The sequence below is a fragment of the Mauremys reevesii genome, linkage group 11 (assembly GCF_016161935.1).
Source record: "Mauremys reevesii isolate NIE-2019 linkage group 11, ASM1616193v1, whole genome shotgun sequence".
In the NCBI taxonomy this organism is placed as follows: Eukaryota; Metazoa; Chordata; order Testudines; family Geoemydidae; genus Mauremys; species Mauremys reevesii.
Window position 1 is genome coordinate 60,207,359 of NC_052633.1, and position 26,532 is coordinate 60,233,890.

At 43.3% G+C, this 26,532-nt stretch overlaps 2 long non-coding RNA genes across 3 annotated transcripts; one reads left to right on the forward strand and one right to left on the reverse strand.

Moving 5' to 3' along the window:
* Positions 1-218: 218 nt before the first annotated feature.
* On the reverse strand, positions 219-5,998 carry LOC120374914. Of its 2 annotated transcripts, XR_005586335.1 has the most exons (4): positions 5,941-5,998; positions 4,939-4,978; positions 935-1,073; positions 219-812 (listed from the first exon to the last, which is right to left on the reverse strand). It is a non-coding gene; the product is annotated as an uncharacterized LOC120374914 (long non-coding RNA). The 2 variants fall into 2 exon arrangements; XR_005586336.1 differs by lacking the exon at positions 4,939-4,978 and having other exon boundaries at positions 5,361-5,954.
* Positions 5,999-6,083: 85 nt separating this feature from the next.
* LOC120374913 lies at positions 6,084-20,560 on the forward strand. The gene is made up of 2 exons (XR_005586334.1): positions 6,084-6,430; positions 20,376-20,560. It is a non-coding gene; the product is annotated as an uncharacterized LOC120374913 (long non-coding RNA).
* The last annotated feature ends 5,972 nt before the right edge of the window (positions 20,561-26,532 follow it).

Here is a 26,532-nt window from a genome sequence, read left to right on the forward strand (position 1 = left end):
ACCCCCATCCTGATTTTTCACATTTGCTATCTGGTCACCCTATGCACAAGGTACAAGGCACACAGTATTTTTAAATTTGACTACAAACTAAAATTGCATTCTTGTCATGAAACAAGATAACACTCACAACAGATTCAGGTTCAGCTGAAGCAACATCAGGTTTTAATCCAGAAACACAACACAGAACCTAGCAGATAAGGAGCCAGACAATGAGCAGTACTTTCTGGGTTCATATATAGCTGCCATGGGCAGTCTCTGGTGAGCAGTGACCAATAGGTGGTAAGCTATATTCATGTAATCACATGCCCTGCACAGGCTGCATGAGTTCTTTACAGCTTGTGTTGTTTTATTTGGGTTTCTTTTTAAAAAAAATCTCTTTGGCCCAGGAGAAATTAGGCCTCATTGAAGTCATGACTCAGCTTGCACTGAAGACAATGGAAAGACTCCCATTTACTACAGTGAGAGCTGGAGATGAGGCCCTGTGAATGTGCAAGTTGAGTCTAGGAGTGGGTACGCAGGGAAGTTGCCCTGGCTAGCAACTTCCCAGGGGCACTGACCTGTTGTGCTGGTCCATTTTTTTCCTCTCTGATCCTGATTCGCCAGCCTTTTGTTTTCAGCTACCTCGGGCAGGGAGGAGGGGCTGTGGTGGTGGAAGGGGTGGCGAGAGGAATGGAACACATTTTCCATCCTGGTTGGCAAAATGGTGAAGGTTGCTCCTTTCCATTCTTGCATAGCCTCCCATGCAGATCAGGGTTTAACTCTGCAGCTCTTGAGGTTCTCAATGGTTCAAGCATTCTGGAACTCATCATCTGCTGATTTAAAAACAAAGAGTGTAAGCTACTATTCACCTTGGGCACTGGTCCTGCTGTATAGAACTGAAAAAGCTCCTGCACACTGACTTCTAACAATTACTATGAATATTCTAGGATTTTACCTCAGCATCTGAGGGACATGGTCCCTGATTTTCTGTAGTTTTGTCCTCCAGGTCTGTTGTTCATTTCTCATGTTGTTAGCTCCAAGGGGAAGGCCTTATATTTCTCTTTTACTGTAGAATTCCATGAACATCTATGATGCTATATAAAAAAGAACAATAAATGATGTTAAGCTTGTGAAATGGTATTAAATACTCATTTACCCTCAATGAAAATCACAGCAGTAATCACAGCACATCTCTTAGATGTGTTGGAAAATCCTGACTCAGGGGAATCAAATTCCACTCTTATTTACTACTGTGCAAGCTCATTGATATCAGTGGTGTTGTACCAGTGTAACAGAGAGCAGAATTTAGCCCAGGGTGTCTAATTAAATCTCTGTGATAATATTACCAGTGCATCAAAGATTTCTAGCCTGATGCTCTAATCAACAACATGCTCTTTTCTAAGGCAAGTTTCTAAGGCAGTGCCCTCCCCCCAACCGCACCCGCACCCCCCTGCCGCCCCAGCCCTGGGCTCTCCCCCCAAACCTACACCTTCCTGCTGTCCCAGCCCTGGGTCACTGGTAACTCGCTCCCAGGGCAGGTCATTCAGCAGGTATTTTGGATGTGCACAGAACACAGACAGGATTGGTTCCCATATGGTTACAGAACTGCAATAAAATGGAACAATTTTCAGCTTGTGGTAGATACTATGGAGGGTAGGGATAGGATACAGAGGGACCTAGACATATTAGAGGATTGGACCAAAAGAAACCTGATGAGGTTCAACAAGGACAAGTGCAGAGTCTTGCACTTAGGGGGGAAGAATCCCATGCACTGCTACAGACTAGGGACTGAATGGCTAGGCAGCAGTTCTGCAGAAAAGGACCTAGGGGTTACAGTGGATGAGAAGCTGGATACGAGTCAGCAGTCTGCCACTGTTGCCAAGAAAGCTAATGGGATTTTGGGCTGTATAAGTAGGGGCATTGCCAGCAGATCGAGGGATGTGATCATTCCCCTCTATTCACCATTGGTGAGGCCTCATCTGGAGTACTGTATCCAGTTTTGGGCCCCATACTACAAGAAGGATGTGGTAAAATTGGAAAAAGTCCTCAGAAGGGCAACAAAAATGATTAGGGGGCTGGCACACATGACTTATGAGGAGAGGCTGAGGGAACTGGGATTGTTTAGTCTGCAGAAGAGAAGAATGAGGGGGGGATTTGATAGCTGCTTTCAGCTATCTGAAAGGGGGTTCCAAAGAGGATGGATCTAAACTGTTCTCAGTGGTACCAGATGACAGAACAACGAGTAGTGGTCTCACGTTGCAATGGGAGAGGTTTAGGTTGGATATTAGGAAAAGCTTTTTCACTAGGAGGGTGGTGAAGCACTGGAATGGGTTACCTAGGGAGGTGGTGGAATCTCCTTCCTTAGAGGTTTTTAAGGTCAGGCTTGACAAAGCCCTGGCTGGAATGATAGTTGGGGATTGGTCCTGCTTTGAGCAGGGGATTGGACTAGATGACCTCCTGAGGTCCCTTCCAACCCTGATATTCTATGAAAGGCATTTATAGCTGCTGACAAGACAGGCTGTATTGCAATGGGTGCTCAGACAAAACAAAATAAAAAAGCAACAAAAAGCCACCACTGGCTTTGCATGAGCTTCTTCTTAGTAAAGGAAAATGGTTTATCATATTTGATATCTGAGGAAATATCTATCCTGCACACCCCGGTAGAGATACATAACTAACTGTAGCCCTGGCTGATGTTTTATTTACTTAGAAATGCCTACCACTTACAAATATTCAAAAAACTAAAACAATTGCCATCAAATGGGCAAACACATAACCTCTCTCTACTGTCATCCAATCCCACTCTTGCCCACTGACAATAAGGATGCTTCTAGACATAGAACTTAAAGGCAAAAGCAAAAATTATATTAATCTTGCATTGCTTCCTAAGGGCTGCTAAATTCTGACTATGCTAGATCACAAAGGGGAGTTAATTGCATATATGAAGACCTTTTGCAGAGAATCCTCCCTCTCCCTCCCCGCCGCCTTCTGGAAGAAATTCAGCACTGTGGACAGACAGAAAAAACATTCAACTCAATGGCAGATTCTGAGATAGAGCTCATCCTTGTCCTGTGAGCTCTAAGATAACTAGATCCCAGGCCATTCAAGGCTTTATATGTGATAAATAACCACCTTGAATAGAATCTAGAAGGGAACTGGCAGCCAGTGCAGGTCATGTTATGTGCTCAAGGCAGCCTGTTCAGTTTAATGGACATTATTTCACACAAGAAAAGGCTAGTAGGAGACTGAGCATATATTATTTGTGCATGAAATTCACATATCATAGTCTGTGGATTGTAGAAAACAAAGGTGAGGGTAAGAATTTTTTTAAAGCTATAACTTTATTTTATCTTTCTCTTTGCCATTGTCATATGATGGATCAGCAATGGCTGACACAGCACACTCTTGGTGTCATCTCTAAATCCAGCCCCAATATGGTTGTGTCACTCAGTTAAAGTGGAAGTTGAGTTCAGCCTTCAGTATGTCTGGCTTTTCTTTCTGCTAGCAGTCTCCCCCTCAGTTCTGGAAATCCAGGCTGCTCCCCTCCTTTTTGCAGCTCATGGAGGTGGATCAAAGTTTTGGCACCACACACTGGCCACACCCCCTCTACTCCTGCTTGTTGTCAGATGACAGCTGTAAAACTTGTATAACAATATTAGTAACATACTCCAGACCAACTAGATACGGTGGACCCCCTCCGAGACCCCCTCCCCCAAAATCACATGGTAAAGATCCCACTCATCATCTAACCCTTGGGCCATTCAGGATGGGTACAGCTGTGGAAGACACTGCTAGAAGAAAGGAAATTAAAGGTAAGAAATTATCTGTTCTGCCACCAAGTGTTTCCCATGTTCTGTCTGGGAAGTACCAAGCAGCAAACAGATGTAGGGAGGGTTATAGAAAAGGTCAGAAAGAGGAGAGAAAAAAGATGTCCCTCCCCGTTTATAGGATTTGCTCAAAAGGCAAAATTATTTTTGGGTGACCACCTGCAGTACCATGCTGCCAAAGAAAGCCTGACAGGGAGGCCACCTGTGAAGGCCAAGACTATAACAGGGTAAAAAAAGAACTAGATAAGTTCATGGAGAATAGGTCCATCAATGGCTATAAGACAGGATGGGCAGGGATGGTGTCCCTAGCCTCTGTTTGCCAGAAGTTGAGAATGGGAGACAGGGGATGACTCACTTGATGATTACCCGTTGTGTTCATTCCCTCTGGCATTGAGTCCTTGGCATTTTGGGTGAAAAGATATGCAAGGTGGGAGGGTATCAAAGCCTGAGTCTGAACGTCTACGCAACAATTAAGCAGCCCCTTATCCCGATCCCCCCCGAGCCCTAGTCAGCTGGCACGGGCCAGCTGTGGGTGCATTGTAGACATACCCTCAGCCAATGCTACACAACACAGAAGCACCCATGGTTACAGCACAGGTGCTGACAACCCCTCACTGGTCTGAGTGAACCCCCAAAGAATCACACTTAGAATGTACAAGTAGAAAATTGCTTAATGGATCAAGCAGACTGCAGAATCTGGCCTTTTGTCTATAGCAATAGATTACTATTAACTTAGTCATGGTTTGTCATAAAATTAAAGATCCTTTCTCCAGGCTGACTAAGTAATTCAGCAGTGTAGCAGGCGATGCAGCATAAGGCAGAAATTTAAGTAGACCAAGTGCTTCTTTGTTAAATATGATGTAGATTTGTGGCTTACTGAATTGGTTCTTTACAGTGTCAGAATCAATGACAAGCAGAAAGGGCAAACTTCCTGTCAGAAGAGTCAGAGCTTAGAGCATTGTGATTTTTTTTGTTTTGTTAGCGTAGGTAGAACAGGGAGTTAGATCAAACCAATGTCGGACGGTGCCAGAAAAGAGAATATTGTGCATATGACTTAACATTAGTCATTGTCCTAAAAGTATTGAGTTACATAGATATGTCAAATCACACAGTAAGATAAAATGTCAACAACCTGCTTTCAGCAGGTCTAATCTTGCTCTTGCCTGCTGAAGCTGGAGATGGAGAAGAAGGATAGTCTCAGTGGTGCAGTCATTTTCAGAACCATCCTACCAGCAGTACCAGGTTTACAATGGTGCCGTGGTGCCGGACCCACACTGGGAAGGGGCCCATTATGGACCTGTCTAACCCATCCACACAGCTGGGTCTGGCCCCTCTCCTGGGGCAGTCCAGTGCCCAGGCCTTGGTGTGTGAGTGTCTCCAAGCCAGCAGTCCCGCTCGCCTGTAGGGGGCTTGCTGCCCAGCAGCTAGGCTCTGCCATATGGGCTGGGCAGGGCTGCTGGATGCAGGGTCAGTGGGCATGGCCAGGACAGGTGAGCTCTCAGGGGTCATGTCCCAGGGATCTGCCTTGCTGCCTGTGACGGTGTGGGGACTCACCACCTGGCACCTCCCGCTGGTGACTCTGGGAATTAGCTCTGTCCAGTGGAGCGCCCCCTCCTGGTGGTGTCCCATCCATCATTCCGCCCTCAGTTGGCATCTCTGGACCCACGTCTCTCCCTGCTCAGCAGCGTCCTCTTCGAGGCCACTGCCCTCTGGCAGTGCCCCTCAGTCCATCCACACCCACTTCCAGGGGTTGGTGATCAGCAGTCCTACACTCCAGCAGCCATGTCCAACCACACCCTCTGAGTCCAATCCCTCTTGTCAGGGATCTGGCATAGTCTGTAATGGCCGCTCCCTACGGCCCATGGCTGGGTGTACTGCAAGAGGGGGTGCCCCAGGCCCGCCCTCTACTCTGCGTCTTGGCCCAGGGACCCTCTGGCGGCAGTTTCGCTGTCCTCCTTGTCTCCCCTCTGCTGTCTGCTTCCCTGGGCCGCTTCCCCGACGGCCCCTTGCACCCGCTAGGCCCTTCCCTTCAGAGCCTACAGGCTACGGGCTCCCTAGCCTCCCTGAGCCTGGCCAGCACTGCGCTGTCCGTGGTGCTGGTCTCCCACCTTTGGAGACAGACCGACCGACTGACCTTCCCCTCTCAAAGGCCTGGGACAGACTGACTGCTCCCCTCCTGGGCAGCCTTCTTACAGGGCTGAGCCTGGCCCTGATTGGCTGTCTCCAAACTGGGCCCTGATTGGCTCCCAATAAGCCCTTCTTTGATTGGCTCCCTGTCTGCGCAGGCGCCCTGGCCTACGGCAGCCCACGCTCCCAGGGAGTGGGGCACTCCGCCCCACTACACTGCCCAATGCAGCTCTGACGCCCAGAAGTCTCTGCTGCCTGGCATCTGTGGGGCCCCGCCCACCTCCCAGGGGCCAGGCCAATCTCAGCCAGTGGAAGCTCAGATGGGCCCCACCAGGCAAGTGGGTCCTGAGGGAGCCCAGCTCAGGAAGGCCCTGCTCCCGCTCCGACCGGGTTGAACATGCCACTCCCCAGGGACCAGAGTGACCCCTGCCTTGGTGCCAGCCACAGCCGCACTGCCAGCTCAGCCTGGCAGACACGGTCACCTTCCAGTGGGGCTGGTGAGTGCAGCCTGGGGGCAGGGCATGGAGGAGTGGGTCTGTGGGGGGCACTAGGGGATTGGGGAGGTCTGTGTCAGTGGGGGGGGGGCTGGGCAGTGGAAAGGTATTTGGGTTGGGGCACTGGGCGGGGGGTGGTGGTGTGCAGGGCACTGTGCAGTTGTGGTGGAGAGTCTGGGTATGTGGGATCTCTGGCAGGGATGCGCTGGGCATAGATGTCTGTGGGGGATCTCAGTGGGGAGGGACTGTGCAGTTGTGGTGGGGGGTTTGTGAGGGGGGGTCCATGGGCGGGAAGGGTGCTGGGCATAGGGGTTGTGGGTGCAGCGGATGGTGTGGTGCAGCACGGGTCTACCCATGAGGGGAAAGGGCATGCTGGCAATGCAGGGCCAGATGGGCCAGTGTGAGTCTGGCAACTGCTGGTTTGTAAACAGTGTCCTTGTGCTGCACTGGGCAGGGCAGAGCAGGGCCACCATGCCATGCCCCATTGCCTCCAGCTGCCCCTGACTCTGGGGACTAACCCCCCACCTGTGCCGTGCCCCATAGCTCCTGTAGGGGCTCACAAATATGTTTCGTGCTGGGCCCACAAAAGGTTAATCTGGCCCTGCCTACCAGGTGGGGCAGTGTGAGAAGAAGTGTTCAGGGAGGAATGCATGGGAAGTTCACTTTGCTGTTCCTTAAAAAAAGAATAAGTGACAAGACCACACTCCAGGCCAATAGATTTAGAAGTTGTGATGCATTGGTGGGTGTGGTAGCAGGGCCCCCTCCTAGCACTCTCTTGAGATCCTGATTGGAGAGGGGAGGACCTGGCTGCCTGGGAACTGCAGGAGGGTGTAAGTTGGTGGGGAGAGCCCAGGGCTGGGGTGGCAGGGGGATGCGGTGTGGGGAGGGCACAGGTGCCCCAAATCGACACACTTACCTCTTAGTGCACTCACATAACCCAGGCACTGACCCTTCATATAGCTGTCTATTTTATTTTCATATTGGCATATATGGATTTCTTTTGCTGTGTTGGAAAACTCAAGAATAAAACCAGAGACATCTGGTTAAAATGTTCCATGTATAACCAACACCCAAAATGGGGGCACAACTTACATCAAACTCTTGACAAATAACACCTACTGTAGTTAATGTACAAGGGTATATTTGACTTTAAAATTAGTGCATGCTGTAGAAAATGTGATCAAAATCTTAATTTTAAATATATATTTTGTATCACACTCATGCTTCTACTACTGACAGTTATAGGCTTGCTACGGAAAAGACTTGCTAGGGCATGCAGCCCATCCCCCTACCAATGCAGGATCATACCCTACACAATATATTTGCTAATGCTTGGTCTTGTCTGTTTTAAATGTCCCAAGCGATGGATCTTCCAGAACTTCCCTTGAGAGATTTTTCCAGAGACTAACACATTTAATGGATATTCCAAAGGCTAATAGATCTTGCTAAACTTCCTCAATTTCCTTTCTTAATTTCATCCTATTGCTCCCAATTGCACCCATTTAGATCACTAAATAGTTCCTCTCCCTCTTTGTTTTTGCACCTTTCAAATGTTTGTGGGTTTATCTTATTTTAAGGCCTAATTTAAATCTTATTGAAGTCAGTGGAAAGACTCCCATTGACCTTAATGGGCTTTAGATCAGACCTTAAATTGTTATTATGTCACTTTAGGTTTCAGTTAGCCAAGCTCTACAATTTAACTATTTTATCTTTGCTTTCCTCTATTCTGCATCGGTTTCTTTCAGCATTACTGATTTCCAGGTTTTCTCCTCCTATCAACTGGGCCCAAGCTCAAACAGGTGGTTAATACTTTACAGCTTTCTAGGATAGGGGTTAGAGGTCTTGGTTAATAAAAAGACCACAATGTGTATGGAAATATAAATAGCAGAGATGATCTTTGAAATCATGGTCCCTGGCTCTTAGTTCAGTGGGCTTTATCCCATGCTACAAGGAATTTGGACACTCGTGCTGACTGATTAGGATGCCCTGCACAATCTGGCACATTAGCAATGTTGTGTTTACACACATTTTGTAAAATTGCTGAAAGAAAGCAAAGAATGAAGGCAAAGAAATGGTGAGAGTTGAGTGTATCTGAACTCAAAGAATTGTTGATTAGTGGGTTCCTAGCCTGATGAGATTATAGAATTGCTTTGATTTTGATGGAACAACTTGCTGTCCCTTTTGGGCACTTCTTTTCTGGGGAGCAATTGGTGACTTCCTAAACACAGCAGGGAGATTGGAACAGCAGCAGTACCACAATACTGTCCATCATCATCATCATGTGTAGGCAGTCATGGATTTACCAGTAGACCACATAAATCCATCACCATCTCCATGGTCATGTTCTGAGCAGCTTTTGAGTTGTGTGATTTCTGCAATCTTTCCGCTCCTTTGGTGTCGAACAGGATCTTGTAGCCATCCCACATATGGAACATGAATGACGTTAAAGCCCGAGGATCAGCCCATTCCTTGTGTTGCTGTCTTAATTCGGAAATATAGTTTTTCCAACACATTTACTTGTACATGTTTGTAGCGATGCAAGGACTCACCCTGCGGCGCCTCCTGCTGGTCATCCAGGGAATTAGCTTGTCCTGCCTTTGGAGCGCCCTCTACAGGCCAATGTCCTGCTTGTTGCTGGCCCCTGTGTCCCTCCCAGATCCTGGTGCCCCTTTAGCTTGGGTGCTGCCTCCTGGCAGTACCCTCACACTCTGGGCTCCCCTCCAAGGGGAATCCCCACCCTCTATCCCCACCTTGCCTCAGTGTTCACTGCCAGTCCTCATCTAGCCCCCACACACTGGGGAAGACTTCAGTCCATATCACTCATCATCAGCAGGAGGGGTTTGAACCTGCTGCCTCTGCCTACCCCCAGACTGCACCCCTGCAATCCCAGTACCTATTTGGCCTTAGACAAGGCCTGCAGCCTGGGAGCTTTCCAGGCAGGAGCTCCCCAGCTCCCTTACCCTATTCCCCAGCACTGCTCTACTCAAGTATCTTTCAGTTCCCAGGCAGCCAGGACCGCCCCTCTCTACCACTAGCTTACAGTCCTTTTATAGGGCCAGCTGCGGCCTGAATGGGGCATGGCCCCAGCTGTGGCTATTTCCCCAATCAGCCAAGACTTGCTACTTTGCCCTGCCACAGCCCTCTCCCAGCGCTGTTTTAAACCCTTCAAGGTAGGAGCGGATGACCACCCCGCTACAATGTTCCTCTTAGGTTAAATTAGATTTTGGGCCCATTAGCCTTGACAGTATCCCCTTAATGTTGGGGACAATGGAAAGGAGTATGCAATGCACAATGCAGGAAACTATTAAAAAAGTAATAACATCTCTTGCTTCAGGGCATAAACTGATCACCAAAAGGGCTGGGCAAGAAATGTTACTCTCATGGGTAGCATTGACTAATTGTTTAGATCAGGGGTCGGCATCCTACGGCACATGTGCCAAAGGTGGCACGCAAGCTGATTTTTGATGGCACGCGCTGCTCTGGGGTTCCGGCTGCTGCCCCGTTGCCAGCCGGCGTCCCAGCCGCCGGCCCCCCTCAGCCCGCTACCAGCCTTGGGTTCTGCTCACTGAGGCCGGCAGGAGGCTGAGCGGGGCCGGCTGCTGGGACCCCAACTGACAGGGGATCAGCAGCCAGAACCCCAGGCCGGCAGCAGGCTGAGTGCTACTGGCACCGCAGACCATCAGCGGGCTGAGCAGGACCAGCGGCTGGATCCCTGACCAGCAGCTTGCTGAGCGGGGTTGGTGGCTGGAACCCCAGACAACAATCCCAGGGAAGGATCACACTAAATGGATAAGATCTGCATTTTAATTTTATTTTAAATGAAGCTTGTTAAATATTTTTAAAACCTTGTTTACTTTAAACACAACAATAGTTTATTGATATAATATAGACAGAGAGAGACCTTCTACAAATGTTAAGGCACGAGAAACCTTAAATTACAGTGGATTTGGCACACCACTTCTGAAAGGTTGCTGACCCCTGGTTTAGATGCATTAGTGGGTTTTTCACCTACCTTCCCTGTATAGTAGAGACAGAACACCAGACTTGATGAACCAATGGTCTGATCCAGTACAACAACTTTTATGATCTTAGACATGTAACTATCAGCTTTTATAATTAAGAGATAAAGAGTAGAATTATTGTTGAGTGATTAGAAGATAAAGCAGATGGGAAATAATTTCCAAAGGGACAGTAGCCATTTGTAAATATATAGTGAACCACTGGGGAAACTTGAGGCACTACGTAGGAACAATTCACTGTGTCCCAGATAAACTCAGTCTTTATTGCAAAAGGATTATGAGAATACGGTAAGAGTTCATTCCAAAGTTGCAGGAAAGGAAGTTTGACTTGAAACTGAACATGATAAAATACCGAAGGGTCATTCTATTATGGCCTGAGTGATTGCCATTTAGAATAGGAATTAAGAAGCTAAAGTCTGGTTTGACAACGGACTAATTTTTTTAAATTAAACAGCAGAATTTTGTTATGATCCAGCGAAGATGGGGGTGCTGCTTTAGTGGAGCAAGCTTCTGAGAGAAATTGTTTGGGGTTGAATTAATTCACAGAGACAATTGCAGTTGTAAGATATGGCAATAATGTCTCTCTGAAACTAGGAGCATGGTTCAAATAATAGAATCAAGGAAAGTTGATTTGCAGCATCTTAACAATACAGGTGAAGAACTCTTTTCCTGAGGGTCCATGCATGTGACCTTGACATTGTGGGTCAAGTCCTGCAGACCAGGGGTATATTTTCCTGCATAAGGATTGAAGAAGGATTACAGTATTTGTCTGTATATTTGTATAAGAAAGTGTTTTTGAAGGGTCCACTTCAATTCCCATTGACCATAAGGTCACTGGCCGTGCCTGGCACCGTGCCTGGCATAAGCACACATATTGTATACCCTAAAGAAAAGCAACTCAAATGATTTCACACTTTGTTTCTTCTCTTCATGTCTTCCTTCTTGCTTACAGAAGGAAATACTTTGGGGGAAAAGAATCAGCACCAACATTTAAAAAGAAACAAACAAACAACTGAATAGGGAACTGTAGCAAACCAGCACCAGATCCTACATTCCTTAAAGCATCAAAACTCCTGCTGTCTGCATGGTTTGCCTCCAAACACCAAGCAAGACGTAGCCAGCATGAGTCTTTAAGGGTGATATTTGAAAAGTGATATTAAAATGTTGGCTAAAGTTCATTATGAAATTTGTAGTATGCAATTATTATGATGACAAACATATGTAGCTTGTCATCTCTGTCAGGTAGAGACTGTCTTAGTAATACCATACTCATACAAAAAGTAGTATGTGTGTGAAGCATCTAGTACAATGGGGTATCAATCCTTGATTGGGGCTAGTAGGTGCCACCACAGTCCAAAATAATGTTAAATAACAAAATAACTACCTCAAAAACATATAATACATTTTTAAAGAATGGGAAGAAAAACACAGGTAAAAATCTCTTCAAAGACATAAGGAAATATTTGAGAACTTTGTTCCTTCTTTCAATTACTAGGACTCTTGGATAGTCAACCTGGTTACAGGGCACTGTCTGTTATTCACTTTGCAAATAGTCACCATGTTTTAAAACTTCTATTGCTGCAATTTGCCACAAGCATTTGAAGGAGATATTTCCTGTCTGATGGGACAGCTTGTTATTCCCTTTTACATTTTAGCTGACTCAGTCATGACTTCATGTCAAATTGCTCATGCTACACCGTGACATGTCTGATCACATGAGCTCAGACGTCTTCATGAGTGCAGCATAAGATCACCTGTTTTGGGGAAGAATATGTATGAAAATCCTGTTGAAAAGTAGAATTTGATTTGAACTTGTTCTGGCAGATATTTGGCTTCAATAAGAAAAAAAATAATCTGAAGCTTTCATCTGTGCATTACGGAATATGATAATATTGAAGCTAGATGTAAATGTGTTCAGAACAATAATAAATGAGGCAGCTTTTACAATATTTATTTGAAGATGAATGGCATGGCATGTTTTAAATAGATTAGATATGTGAAAAATATATCACACTATATCACAAATCTGGTGTGATTTGTATTATTCTTCTAGTACTTTTATTTCTTCATCACTTTTGTTTGAACAAAAAGATTCACCTATACACAATTAGATATTGTTTATGATTTTTATTAATTTTTGCCAGTTCACACCAATAACAATAGAATGTTTTTTTACAGAGCACCACAAATATTCATGATGCATTATTGTATGGATTTGTGACACCAGGAATGATCATTTGGGGCTAAATTCTGGAAAAGAGGGACTGTGATTAAGGCATTGGCTTGGGTCTTAGAAGACTTGGGGTGTGTGTGTGTGTCAATTTCTGGTTCTGCCACAGAAGTGTTGGGCAAGTCACTTACCTCCTGATTCAGCAAGGTACTTAAGTAGATGTGTAACATTTAAGCCAATGGGACTGCTTGTAGTGAGGCTGAGTGGCCTCCCTCCATGCGGGAGAGCGAGGGTTTACTACACTCCCCTTGGTGGGTGGAGCCTAGCCTGCTCTGACCCCTCACCGGAAGTGCTGGGGTGGGGCTGGAAGTATAAGAGGAAGGCCCTGCAGCCCAGTTGGGGCGGAATCCCTGGAAGAGAAGGATGCTCCTGCTGTGCCCAGGAGGGGAACCTACCCACAGCTGTGCGATAGCCGCAAAAGTGGGAGACCCCAATGAGGAGTGGCTCAGACTGCTGGCCATGGTGTACTCTGAGGAGCCCGACGAGCCCTGGAAGCAAGAGGTACCAAACCCCGGGGAGGCAGGAAGTGCCCAGGGGCAGCCACGGAGCAGCTGGCTGCAGAGCCAGGTGTGGCCCAGTTGGTGTGTTGTGGCTAGATTCCCGCCGACGCAGGGGCAGCCAATCCTGCCTCTGCCAGGGCTCTGGGCTGTGACGCGGGGGAGTAGGGTGGGCCCGCGTCCTCCTGACACCTAACCCTGGCGTGGCAGACTCCCTATGCTGTGCAGGGGAACTCCTACCCTGAAGAAGGAGCCTCCCTTACCAGCTCCCTTATAGACTGTTGTTTGCTGGCTGCCCGAGCCCTGCCCAGGCTAAAGCCAGCCTTAAGACTGCTTGCTGGCCGCTTGAGCCTTGAGGCCTGAACCAGCTCCATAGACTGTGATTGTCTTGCTGGCAGCCGGAGCCCTGCCCCAGCTGAAGCCAGCCCCCGTTAGCCGGTGTTTAATTGCTGGCAGTATGAGCCTCCCCAAGCCCAGGCTAAAGCCTGACCATGACTCTCTGGTGCTCAGCCCTATTGTGGGGCTGGGAACTAGAGGACTTTTGCGCATGTACTATAGAGCACATTTACATGTTAAGTCGTAGTAGTATTAATGCAAAAGAAGAAGAAAAATCAGGAGCTACAGAGCAATTTCAGGCTCAATTAAAATTAGAGACTAGTTGAATTCTAAATGTTAAGATGTGTTTGAAATCTGAGCCCAAACACAGATCTGAATTCTATTAACGGTCTCTATCTTTCTTATCATCCAGCCAGAAACTCCCTATCAGAACACCCTCCTAATATTGGAGAGATCAGCACTTTTAGCCTGAACCCATCTAGATGAAAAGCACCCATCAGTAGAAACTCTTTGCACATTTATCTGTCTAATCTAATCTATCTAATCGATAAATATTGGTTGTTCCTTTGGAACTAATAGTGGATGGAACCTAACGAAATTCCCTTTATTTTCTCTATGGTTAGAAGAAAGGCACCCATCCTTCCTACTCAGCAGGTAATTTGTCTTTGTCTAGTGACACTTCACCTCTGCTTTTTCTCCTTCCTTGGTCCCCTTTTTAAAACAGTTCTGTAGCCGGCTGGGGTATTTGCCTGAACCACTCTACTCTGCTACCAGGTGTGGATTCTGCTGGGAAAGGTTAATGGGCTCTTCTGACTCACTGAGACAGGTCATTCATTGTTCCAACTGGATGTGGATATGGGAGGTATGAATGGTTCTCTAGGATGGGGAAAGAGTATTTTGGGGGACTGTAGGGGCAGTCAAGACTGGGGAGAAGATTTGAGGTGATAAAGCCAAGCCCCAGAAAAAGGGGTCAAGTATAGACTTTATGTATTGTGTTTGTAAAGCATTGTGGGACACGTGTCTGCTTGTAGATTCTTCATAGAAATATAACCAGCTTTATTGCCTTTAATATATTCTTGGCTTTAAAAGAAAACAAAAGTACAATAAGTCCTGATTCTGCAAGACCTATGTGCACTAAACGTTAATTGAATTCGGTAAAGTTGTGTCAAGGACTTGCAGGATTGTGACCATACATAAAAAACGAAAAACATAACAGTACAAAAGAGAGAGACACCAGGCAGAAGCCCTTCCTTCAAAGCTTACAGAATATTTTTACTTTGCAAACAGAAAATTCTTGCCACTCTTTTTTGGGTTGTTAATATATTAAGCAACCTTGAAAGATCAGACTCTTCAGACTTCAGTACAAAAACATTTCTAACTGAAATATTTCATTCATCAAGAGTACTGTAATTTAACCTTGTGACAATGTATTTGTTGTTATAAGTGTCTGAACTGCACAGTAGATAAAAGGAAGGGATGCAATTAAGACTTAGAAACCCAGAGGAGTTGAAAAAAAATTAGACAAGTTTTCTGGCATTCTCCTGACACTGTAGCAATGTATACAGTACATTTTTGCTACTATTACGGCTGACCAAGGTAACATCATTCTGTGTGCCCTTACAGGCCCTGTATATAATCATATGCATACCAGGGATGTCATCAACCATGCCATTTTTATGTAGGAATTTTAATCCATTAACATTAGGAGTTCTTTCTGCCAGTGGATCATCTGTACTCGTCCATACAAGGGATGGAGACTAAGATTTCAATCTTGTTTGGTGGCTCAGACCCTTGTTTGGTGGTCTGAGCCACCAAACAAGATTGAAATCTTAGTCTCCATCCCTTGTATGGACGAGTACAGATGATCATTGTACTTTGCCTTTATTTTTCTCGATAGTCCTTCTCCCATCCCCTGCCTCAACACAGGAGCCAGGTACAATCTTAGTCTTTGTGTGTCCTTGAATACAAGGAATGCTCCCAGGTAGTACCAGCATGAGCTTCTGTATAGGGGACAGGGCCATAACCTAGGCCCCCTTCATGCCGCCTAGCTCCACGAAGGAATGGATCCAGCACCCTGTGAAAGGGTGTCAGAGCAGTTGCACTCCCCTGGGCTCCTGGGGCCAAAATGCCTCTAGGAGCTCCTACTGGAGTGGGACAGCTCAGCACTGACCCTACTGCAGACTGCTGTTTTAAGACACAACCAAGCCCTCAGTCTATTGTGCCATAAATGCAGCCCTAAATGAAGCACTGTTTCTTTCAAATACGAAGAGAGATTCTACTTGGCCAGTCACAGCTCTTTTTCCTTCCCATGCTATGCTGGTGCTGCTAATCCTAATAACTGTGAATCTTTCAAAATGCAGTCTTGATTGATGCAGATCCCTTAATTAATTAAACTCTGACAAACTTTAATTCTCTCCTTCACACGTTGGCAGCATTGATATAGAGAAGTCATCCTGCTGTCCTTGAAAGCATCATGAATAACATATAAATGAGAACCTTCTCATCTCTAAAAAGCCTGTAGTTAGGTGACTCAATGTGGATTTGTGTGCCTGGTTGTTTGAAAATTTTGGTTATTGCTTCTAGAAAATAAAAAGGGAGGGGGGAACTCCTCACTCCAAGAGTCTAGCTTCTGCCTGGCATATGGTCACTTTTATTTTAAGTTTCATTTATAGAGTGGAGTTCTACACAGGATATCTAATCAGATAACTTACTGTAGGAAAGCTTCAGGCAGTTCTGACTGAAGTACTCAGTATTCACAAAAAGGGCTTTATTATGTCATGTGGCAGATCTTCAAAGGTTTATGAGAGGAAGCTTTATGGACCAATCTTACCCTGTTCCTGGAAAAAATAAAAACTGTGGGTCAGAATATGTGGTCACTGAGTGGGTGGGAGGTAATCTCCAGGAATCAATCTGGTGGATGCAAAGTACTGTTGATTCTGGTTTTAGGGCCCAAGGCTGGAGCTGCATGAGCAGGATGGGCTGGAACTCTTCTTTCGCCTCAGTATTGAGGGAAAACTCCTGGCTCAGGTTGGTTCGTAGCTATTCTTTTTTAGACCCAGGAGAGCAGCGCTGCTGGGAATTATCGTCTCTCTCTGCAACCATTTTTGCAGTCCTGGGTTCCGGCAAAGCCTACTGGAAAATAGGGGAAAATATATATTTATACGTTACCCTTTTCCAACTCCACCCCAGTCTGCTCGTTCATCTCATCCACCTGTTTATATTTTGTCTGTCCCTCTTTAGGGCAGAGAATGTCATTCATTGTATCGTAGCCAGTACAATGTTGCCCTGGTTTATTGTGGCCTTTAGACACTACAGTAATACAAATGTTAAATAGTAATAATGTAAGAACTACCGGTACACCCTCCCCAAAGACCAGGGAGAGGCCTGATAAAAAGCAGATATTGATTGGTTTCTCCTGGATGTCATAGGCAGATAAGCATACTGGCTTAGCAGCATGGCAACAGCTAATGCTCACAGATAGCTGTCCTACTGCCAGTGTTACCCAGATAATACAGTTCAGCACAGTAGCAGGCTTAAAAATGACAATTGTAATTTTAAACTTTGTCGGAAGGCAATTCTGAATTTGTCCCTGGTGGGAAGCATCTTCGGAGTTTTCAAAATTTTGGCTTGCCCATTTCTTCTGGCAGCCTGAGAAATAGCCCCAATGAAGACATTTTTCCTTGTCTTCTATGGCTCACCAGAGGACATGCAGTGTATATATGTATCTATGAGATAGTAGAGGCAGCTTTTTCTTGCAAGGTTTCTTTTATTTCCCACATATCGTGGATAGGTACATCCCCTCCCAGGAAATACAAAATAGATACCAAATGTGGGAAAAACCTGACTGTAATGTCTGTCTCTACTGTAGCAGAGTTCTTCATAACATCAGATACTCCTGTGCCTAGTACCACTGTCATCTGAACACTACAGAGATAGGTATTAAGAAATTAAAAAAAAATCTAAGAGCTAAGATGGATAGACAGACCAATGCTTATTTGATACTGTGCTATATCTATATTTACATACTGTGCTAGGTCACTTCTGTTGAGTGCCTTGTAGAAAATAGCCTATTAGAGACATCTTTAATCTGAAAGAGTGAACTCCAGAACAGGCAGCACAGCTGGTGATAAATTCTAAGGTCAAGTGAAACGTGGAGTATCTTTAAATATTGTTGTCTGTTATGCTGATAGATCTAGGAGGGATACCTGTGTTATCAGTGGATAAAACACATGCACCATCATCACTCACAAGAGGAAGAGTGGCAGCTGCATGTGTCATTGGGAGGCCACATCTTATTTATTATTGTATTGTAAGAGAGCTTTGAGGTCCCACTCAGAGATTAGGACCCATTCAGAGACTGCAAACCCAGGATGGACCATGATCATCTAGTCTGACCTCCTGTATAATACAGGCCATAGAACTTTCCTAAAATAATTCCTAGGGCAGAGCTTTTAGAAAAAAAAAACATCCAATCTTGATTTAAAAATTGCCAGTAAAAGAGATTCCACCATGATGCATGGTAAATTGTTCCAGTGGTTAATTACTCTGTTAAAAATTTACACCTTGTTTCTAGTTTGAATTTGTCTAACTTCACCTTCCAGCTTTTGGATCACGTTATGCCTTTTGCTGCTAGATTGAAGAGCCCATTATTATGTACTTGTTATCCATGTAGGCCCTTACAGACTGCAATCAAGTCATCCCTTAACCTTCTCTTTGTTAAGCTAAATAGATTGAGCTCCGAGAGTCCATCACTATAAGGCATTTTTTCTAATCCTATAAGCATTCTCATGGCTGTTTGGTGCTGGTGCTCAAGTGGTTCAAAGTCAGATTTCCAGGTCAGGTCTGGAGTGAGGGTCAGACTCCAAGTCAGAGCCAAAGTCAATGCCAGGAGTAGCAAGCAGAATCAGTCATGATAGCTCACTGGGAATCTACATAATTGCCTGAAAGCTGCCTGATATGCCTCTTAGGCTTATATGAGGTCAAGGAGCCAACTGGGAACCTCCAGGGTAGCTGCCAATTGCATCTTTTGAGTGGAACATTCCATAGTGTATGTCTGCTGTGTTTTGCAGGGAGCAGCCCACTTATAGATGATGCTAAGTGGTGGTGTGGTGATGTCTGTGGCCTGGTGGCTCTGTTGACCCAGGTTCAAGTTCTGCTGATCCTTACAGTGGCTCTTCTCCAAACCCTCTCCAATTTTTCAACATCCTTCTTGAACTGTGGACACAGAACTGGACACACTATTCCAGCAATCGTCACACCAACGCCAAATACAGTGGGAAAGTAACCACTCTCTTCCTTCTTGAGATTCCCCTGTTTATGCATCTAAGGATTGCATTAACCCTTTTGTCACACCAGGAGCTCATGTTCAGCTGATTATCCACCATACTCAAATCTTCAAGTTCCCAGGACAAAGTCCTCCATCCTGTAAGTATGGCCAACATTCTAGTTCCTAGATGTATACGTTTACATTTAGCCTTATTAAACCACATATTGGTTGCTTGCACTCATCTTACCAAGCAATCCAGAGTGCTCTGAATCAGTGACCTGTCCTCTTCATTATTTACCACTTCCCCTATCTTTGTGTTGTCTGTAAACTTCTCAGTAGTAATTTTATGTTCTCCTCCAGGTCACTGATAAAAATGTTAAATAGTGGAGGGCCAAGCCCTGATCTCTGCAGGACCCCACTAGAAACACACCCACTCAATGATGACTTCTCATTTACAGTTACATTTTGAGACCTATCAGGTAGCCAGCTTTTACTACATTTAATGTGTGCCGTGTTAATTTTATATCATTCTAGTTTTTTTAATCACAATGTTGTGTGGTACCAAGTCAAATGCCTTACAGAAGTCTAAGTCTATTCCACCAACACTATTATCTTTATTAACTAAACTCAAAAATCTCATCAAAAGAGACATCAGGTTAGTTTGACAGGATCTATTTTGATTAGCATTTATTGTATTACCCTCCTTTAATTCTTTGAGTTCCTGCCAACTGCTCTTGCTCAGTCTCTCTAGGTGTCCTAGATTGATCTCCTTCAATTCACCTACATTTAGACCAGTCCAGCTGCTCCATTATCATGGCTGGGATTAATGTCAGACTGACAGGCCTATCATTTACCCAGGTCATCCCATTTACCCTTTTTAAATATTGGCACAACTTTAGCTTTCTTCCAGTCTTCTGGAACTTGCCCAGTGTTCCAAGACTTGTTGAAAATCAACATTAATGGTCCAGTGAGTTCCTCAGCCAGCTCTTTTAAAACTCTTTGATGCAAGTTGTCTGGGCCTCCCGATTTAAAAATGTATTGGGCACTGTACAAATAACATCTTGCTATCCAAGTATAAGATGAGAGACAACAAATGAATATAACAAAAGGAGCACAAAAGGAGCACAAGGTAACAGTGAGAGCCTCAAATTTATAGATTTAGATTTTTAAAGACAAAATTGTTCAGCTTGGAACATTTACAGTTCCAGAGCCTTAAAAGTCCACTTGTCCTGATGGTGGAATGTGTCTTTGCTTTACAGGAATTCAATGTGATTCAATGGAATATATCCTGAAGGACAAGTTGTCCCATGCAAGATGGGAGATTTAAGATGCAGAACTTTTTTTGTTGTATTTAGGTCTGATTTATTAAATTATAAAACTTCATGTCTATCTGCTTCATTTATCTGGAAATGTAGCATGTTTGCTAGGGTCCTTGTGTCCTGATCTCTTACTAGGTTGCATGGATATTCTCTTAAGAATTGCCACTGAGGTCTGGCAGCCAAAGAGGTCAATTCTTATAGTTCATTTTGTGGCTTCTTGGGTGTTGAAAGGGCAGGGGGAAATAGACATGAAAGCTCTGTTTGTTTTTTATTCCTTTCAGCTCCTGTTGTAAATACCTGGATATCCAGTCTACAGAGTTTCAACATGGAATTCAGAAATCTCTCCTTTTCAGCAGACACACAAGGTGGATGGAAAGACTGAGAATGCAAATGATAAATGTAGTGCATCACCTAATCTTGTCACGTAATCATTCATCCCAGGAGAAATACAAAGAACTTAAGTCTGTTGTTTTTGCCCTGGATTTTTCACATCCTACACAAGACAAAAACATAATCTCTCAACTCATCGTTTCCTTCTAGAATGGACTTTAATAGATAGTAACTTGAGCATGATTTGAAATGATTAAAACAAATAAAGCACAGAAACAATGCTATCTCCTTCACCAGGCACAATCTGCACAAGCAGTTCAGGTGGGAGACTGAAGTGAGGCTTGCATTGCTATAGATTAATGGGATATACTTGAATAGGTAAAGAGATTAAGAATGGAAATTCACAAAGGAGGGAGTGTAAGAAAATATACAGTGCACAATACAATATGGCATTAATGTTCCTGCCATTGAATGGCTCCGAGTGCATGGATTACCTAGATAGGAAAACAAAATCCTCCACGTATTGCTGCACTTAGTGTCTCTCTTGGACCTTTATTACACTAGAAAATATTAATCAGAATCCTGGAAATATACAGACATAAGCAAATCCCTAAAGACTTATTTATGATGTTGTGGTGGATGGTATTGTCCTCAGTAAATGGAGGGTGAGGAGGGAAAGAGAGACTGAGTGAAATACTGGATGGCTATTCAGTATACCTATCTGTTCCTTTATATGCCAAGAAGACAATTGTTAGGAATTACTGTGCATGGCTGAACTGGTAACTGTCAGAAGGACGTGGCTATTCAAGCATGTGACCAGTGTGGGAAGCAGTGCTTAACACTGATCACATAACTATCAGCTAGTCTGTTTGTTGGTGTTGGTTATACATGGAGCTTGGGAAAACAAAGACAAAGTTAGTTTTTCAGCACAGAGCTGAAGGATAATTAACACACATGTTCAAGATTCACTGTCTAAATATTTACTGCATTAGAAGTACACACATTTGTATAGAAGAACTCTGAGTAATCCTGATCTCACCTAAGTTCAAGCTGGTTAGAAGATCACTAACATTGGTACCATGCTGTGTTCTGATGCAGGATCCTAACAATTAACACTTGGCTCCCTTGCCATTATACAATTTCCAAACTGTAGCATTATTAGGCTATACTGGAATGGTCTAGACCAGTAGTTTTCAATATTTTTTCATTTGTGGACCCCTACAAAACTTCAAATGGAGGCACGGACCCCTTTGGAAATCTTAGACATAGTCTGTGGACCTCCAGAGGTCTGCAGACCACAGGTTAAAAACCACTGGTCTAGACGAGTGGTCCAGGTAGGTTGGTAATCTGCTTCTGGGAGTGATCAATGCTAGGTTAGAAGAAGACCTGAAAACCCTTTAATGAATCTCATAATGTTATACTAAATATATCATGGAGGGAAATGTCTTCCTGTCCTCACGGTGTTCATAATGTCATGCCTTGATGCATGAGGACTAATAGTCCTCGTAACTTTATCCTAGCACAACTGAAAATACTATTTTTGTATGTAACAGTGTTTAATCTTACTATGCATCAGTTCAGACATGGGATGACCCATGGTATCCAGCGCACGAACCTGTGTTTTCCTCCAAACTCTCTAAAACATGCTTTGCTTTCAGCTATTCTGAGCCCTCGGGACTTTTGCACACATTCTAGGTTATGTCTCAGTTCCTTACTAAAACAGTTTAATTTACAGTGATCAAGATAGGATGTTTTGTGTTGCCTGCAGATATATATTAGCACACTTCACAAGCTTTAGCTTTAGATGTCTAAACAATTATAGTAGTTATCACTGGTACAAAGGGCAAATCCTGACCTACCACAGTATAAAAATATTGAACACATTACCAAGCAGTTATACCATAAATGTCCATGCTAATTTGTAAATATAGAGCCCTGCCTTGAGGCATATATGATTTCACAATGCTGACAAGACAAATTACAGGATTACAGACAGGTAAGGAAGGGAATACAAAGACCATAAAGGAGGAGCTTAATTTAGGAAAGAGCCTTGACAAAACTGAGTTTGAAGGAGTATCTTAAATGGATATTAAGGAGGAGAAAGAGATCCCATGGCAGAAAAGTAGTTTGAGATTGTTCTAACTGTGGGGTAGAAGAGTGACATGAAAGAAAGCACAAAAGCAAGTGTAAGAGAGACTGGGGATTAAATGAGCTGTAAGAAGAGAGGACTGAGGGGAGCACAGTGTGTGAGAAGGGGAGCACAAGGAAATAAGAACAGAGCTGTAGATAAAGAAAATATTTCATAGGGCCTTGAAGAGGAGGGCAGAGGGCATGACATAAAAACCAGTGAAGGGATTACAGAAAGTAGTTGATGTGGTTGAAGGGAAGGGAAAGAGAGGTGACTTTTGTAGTAGTATTTTCCACAGACTGTATTGGAAAGAAATGAGAAATGGGGGATCCTGAGAAAAGGATATTAGGTAAACTTTTCAAACATGCCTAAGTACTTTAATCACTTTTGAAAATGGAACTTAGGCACGTTTGAAAAGTATGCCCTGTATGCATACGTTGATTGAACTAGTTTACTAAATGTTTTTAGTTTATAAGCATATTGCACAATCAAGTTGGCAATTTCTCCTGTAGGCACCTTCCAAAATCCCAGCCTAAATTCTTAGTATGCTCATACTTACTGCAGCATACTGTGCAGAAATGCATTTTTATGTCAAATGACGTGTGAAATCAGTCTTCACATTGTTTGTACTGTGCACTACAAACTTTTTTTCCAATTGCATAATGAAACACAGTTTAACATTTTTGTGTGGCACAGGACAGGTCATGTTTTTTCCCCTCAGTCTTAGCAGCAGACGTAGGCACATGACTCCTAGCAGTCTGGTTCATAATACCAGTGGCTCAAACAATGCTGTGAATTGTTTGACTTAACAAAGAATCTCTGGCCCGTGTGTGTGCTGGCAGCTATATCTGATTGGCTAGGTGAAAGGTAGTGAATTGATAGGTTCAGATGTTCTCTGATTATTTCTCATCTGGAAACAGACCTTGCTTATGCCTGCATACATCTGCAGAAGTTGTTTTCAGCTGTATAAGAGAATCAGGTGTTTTGAACGCAATCTTTACAAAAATGAATTCTAATTAAAACAAAAACAAAAATACCCTAGAAAATTTTGCAGGTTTTGTGCTGTAACTATAGCGAAGCCATCTGTTGCTTTCAGAAATTCACTTAATGTTAGTATATGCTGAGCTATTACCAGTTCCTACTGGGATAGGAGGGAAGTTTAATTTTTCTTTTTTTGGCATTGGAAGAGGGTTATAATACCTGTCTTTTGGCTTTAAGCTTATGTGATGAGTCACTGCTGGTGGTCATTTTAGTTGTGTCTAGAAAAGGACATAGGCATGAGACAGATTAAAAGAAAACAATATTATGTAGTAGCTATTCTGGTCTCTAAGTCTCCAGTCAATAGATATTTCTTGCCCATTATACTCATAGTAAATGTCACTTTACAAATACTCTGTCCTTTGAAAGTACAGTAGTTTATTTTGAGTTAATGGGTTGGTGGAAGTCTAAGTCGAAACTGTACAACATGACTAGAGAAGACATTCTTCAGAGAAGCATCAATTATTCAGAGCATACTCACACCTTGGGAAAAGAAGAAGAATGGACTAATTCGATAGGAAGCTAGTGTACATTGTCAACAGGAACAAGGAGGGGAAGGAAGACACACACAACGTATATCTGTAAAAATGCATGTGCTTGTGCCTACTGTGCTACAATGACTATAGCACTACACAGAAATCATTTGCAACATACACTTGACAGAGAAGGCTTAGAAAACAATTATAAATTCTATGGGCTAGATGTCAGACAATATTACTAAGAGACCTGAAAATTTATATAGTTCTGTAGACTAAAAAGCAGCAATGAGAACTTTGATAATATTACTGTACAACAACTTACAGTGCAGTGGGGGTAGGAAAAATTCTTCCATTCAGAACCCATAGGATATATCACTGTACAGATGCATGACATGCATTTTCAGAACACTGAACAGAAAAGGAATCAAAGAAAGAGTTTTATGTCTCCTTCAGTAACTTGCTACCAGTCTTTTTAAAGCTCTGAACTAGGGCTGTTGATTAATCGCAGTTAACGCACGTGATTAACTCAAAAATATTAATTGTGATTTAAAAAATTAATTGTGATTAATCGCAATTTTAATCGCACTGTTAAACAATAGAATACCAATTGAAATGTATTAAATATTTTGGATGTTTTTCTATATTTTCATATATATTGTCTTCTGTTTTGTAATTGAAATCAAAGTGTATATTATTTTTATACAAATATTTGCACTGTAAAAATGAAAAATGAAAAATAGTATTTTTCAATTAACCTCATACAAGTACTGTAGTGCAATCTCTTTGTTGTTAAAGTGCACCTTACAAATGTAGATTTTTTTCATGTTACATAACTGCACTCAGAACCAAAACAATGTAAAACTTCAGAGCCTACAAGTCCACTCAGTCCTACTTCTTGTTCAGCCTGTTGCTAAGACAAACAAGTTTGTTTACATTTACAGGAGATACTGCTGTCATCTTCATATTTACAATGTCACCAGAAAGTGAGAACAGGTATTTGCATGGCACTTTTGTAGCTGGCATTGCAAGATATGCTGATGATGCTTGTTAAAAAAAAAATGTGTTACTTAAATTTGTGACTGAACTCCCTGGGGGAGAATTGTATGTCCCCATCCCTGTTTTACTTGCATTCTGCCATGTATTTCATGTTATAGCAGTCTTTGATGATGACCCAGCACATGTTGTTCATTTTAAGAACACTTTCACTGCAGATTTGATAAAACGCAAAGAAGGTACCAATGTGGGATTTCTAAAGATAGCTACAGCACTTGACCCAAGGTTTAAGAGTGTGAAGTGCCTTTCAAAATCTGATTGGGACGAGGTGTGGAGCATGGTTTCAGAAGTCAAGTCTTAAAAGAGAAACTACAGAACCCGAACCACCAAAAAAAGAAAATCAACCTTCTGCTGGTGGCATCTGACTCAGATAATGAAAATGAACATGCGTCGGTCTGCACTGCTTTGGATTGTTATCGGGTAGAACCCATCATCAGCATCGACTCACGTCCCCTGGAATGGTGGTTGAAGCATGAAGGGACATATGAATCTTTAGCACATTTGGCATGTAAATATCTTGCAGCACCAGCTACAACAGTGCCATGCCAATGCCTGTTCTCACTTTCAGGTGACATTGTAAACAAGAAGCAGATAGCATTATCTCCTGCAAATATAAACAAACTTATTTGTCTGAGCGATTGGCTGAATAAGAAATAGGACAGAGTGGACTTGCAGGTTCTAAAATTTTACATTGTTTTATTTTTAATGCCTTTTTTGTACATTATTCTACATTTGAAAGTTCAACTTTCATGATAAAGAGATTGCACTACAGTACTTGTATTAGGTGAATTAAAAATACTATTTCTTTTGTTTTTTTACAGAGCAAATACTTGTAATCAAATATAAATATAAAGTGAGCATTGTACATTTTGTATTCTGTGTTGTAATTGAAACCAATATATTTGAAAATGTAGAAAACATCCAAAAATATTTAAATGGTAATATTATTGTTTAACGGTGCAATTAATTGCACAATTAATCATGATAAATTTTTTTAATTGCTTGACAGCCCTACTTTGAACAGATTTATGCTTTCTTCAAAGACAGTCAGTGGCAGTACAGTATGTCACAGCAACACTGTAAGCTAGCAAGCCTATACAACTAATTACTAGAAAGCTACAGTCCAAAACACTTTATCAGACAGTTTTTCAACTCTTGCATACAAGGACTGATCCTGAAAATGATTGAGCACCTTCAGCTTCCATTGAAGTCAATGCAACTTGAGAGTGCTTAGCACCTGCCATGGTTTTATACTGCTATCCAATCACGAGAGTATCTGAATGCCTTCTGTGGAAATTAGACAGCAATCCTGAAGTCCTAGTGGACTTCACGGAATCAGGGGAACTTCTCCTTTTTCAGGGTCAAAAGTCTACTTGGGTTAGGGTTTGTGTTTTTGATTGTATGTTTTTG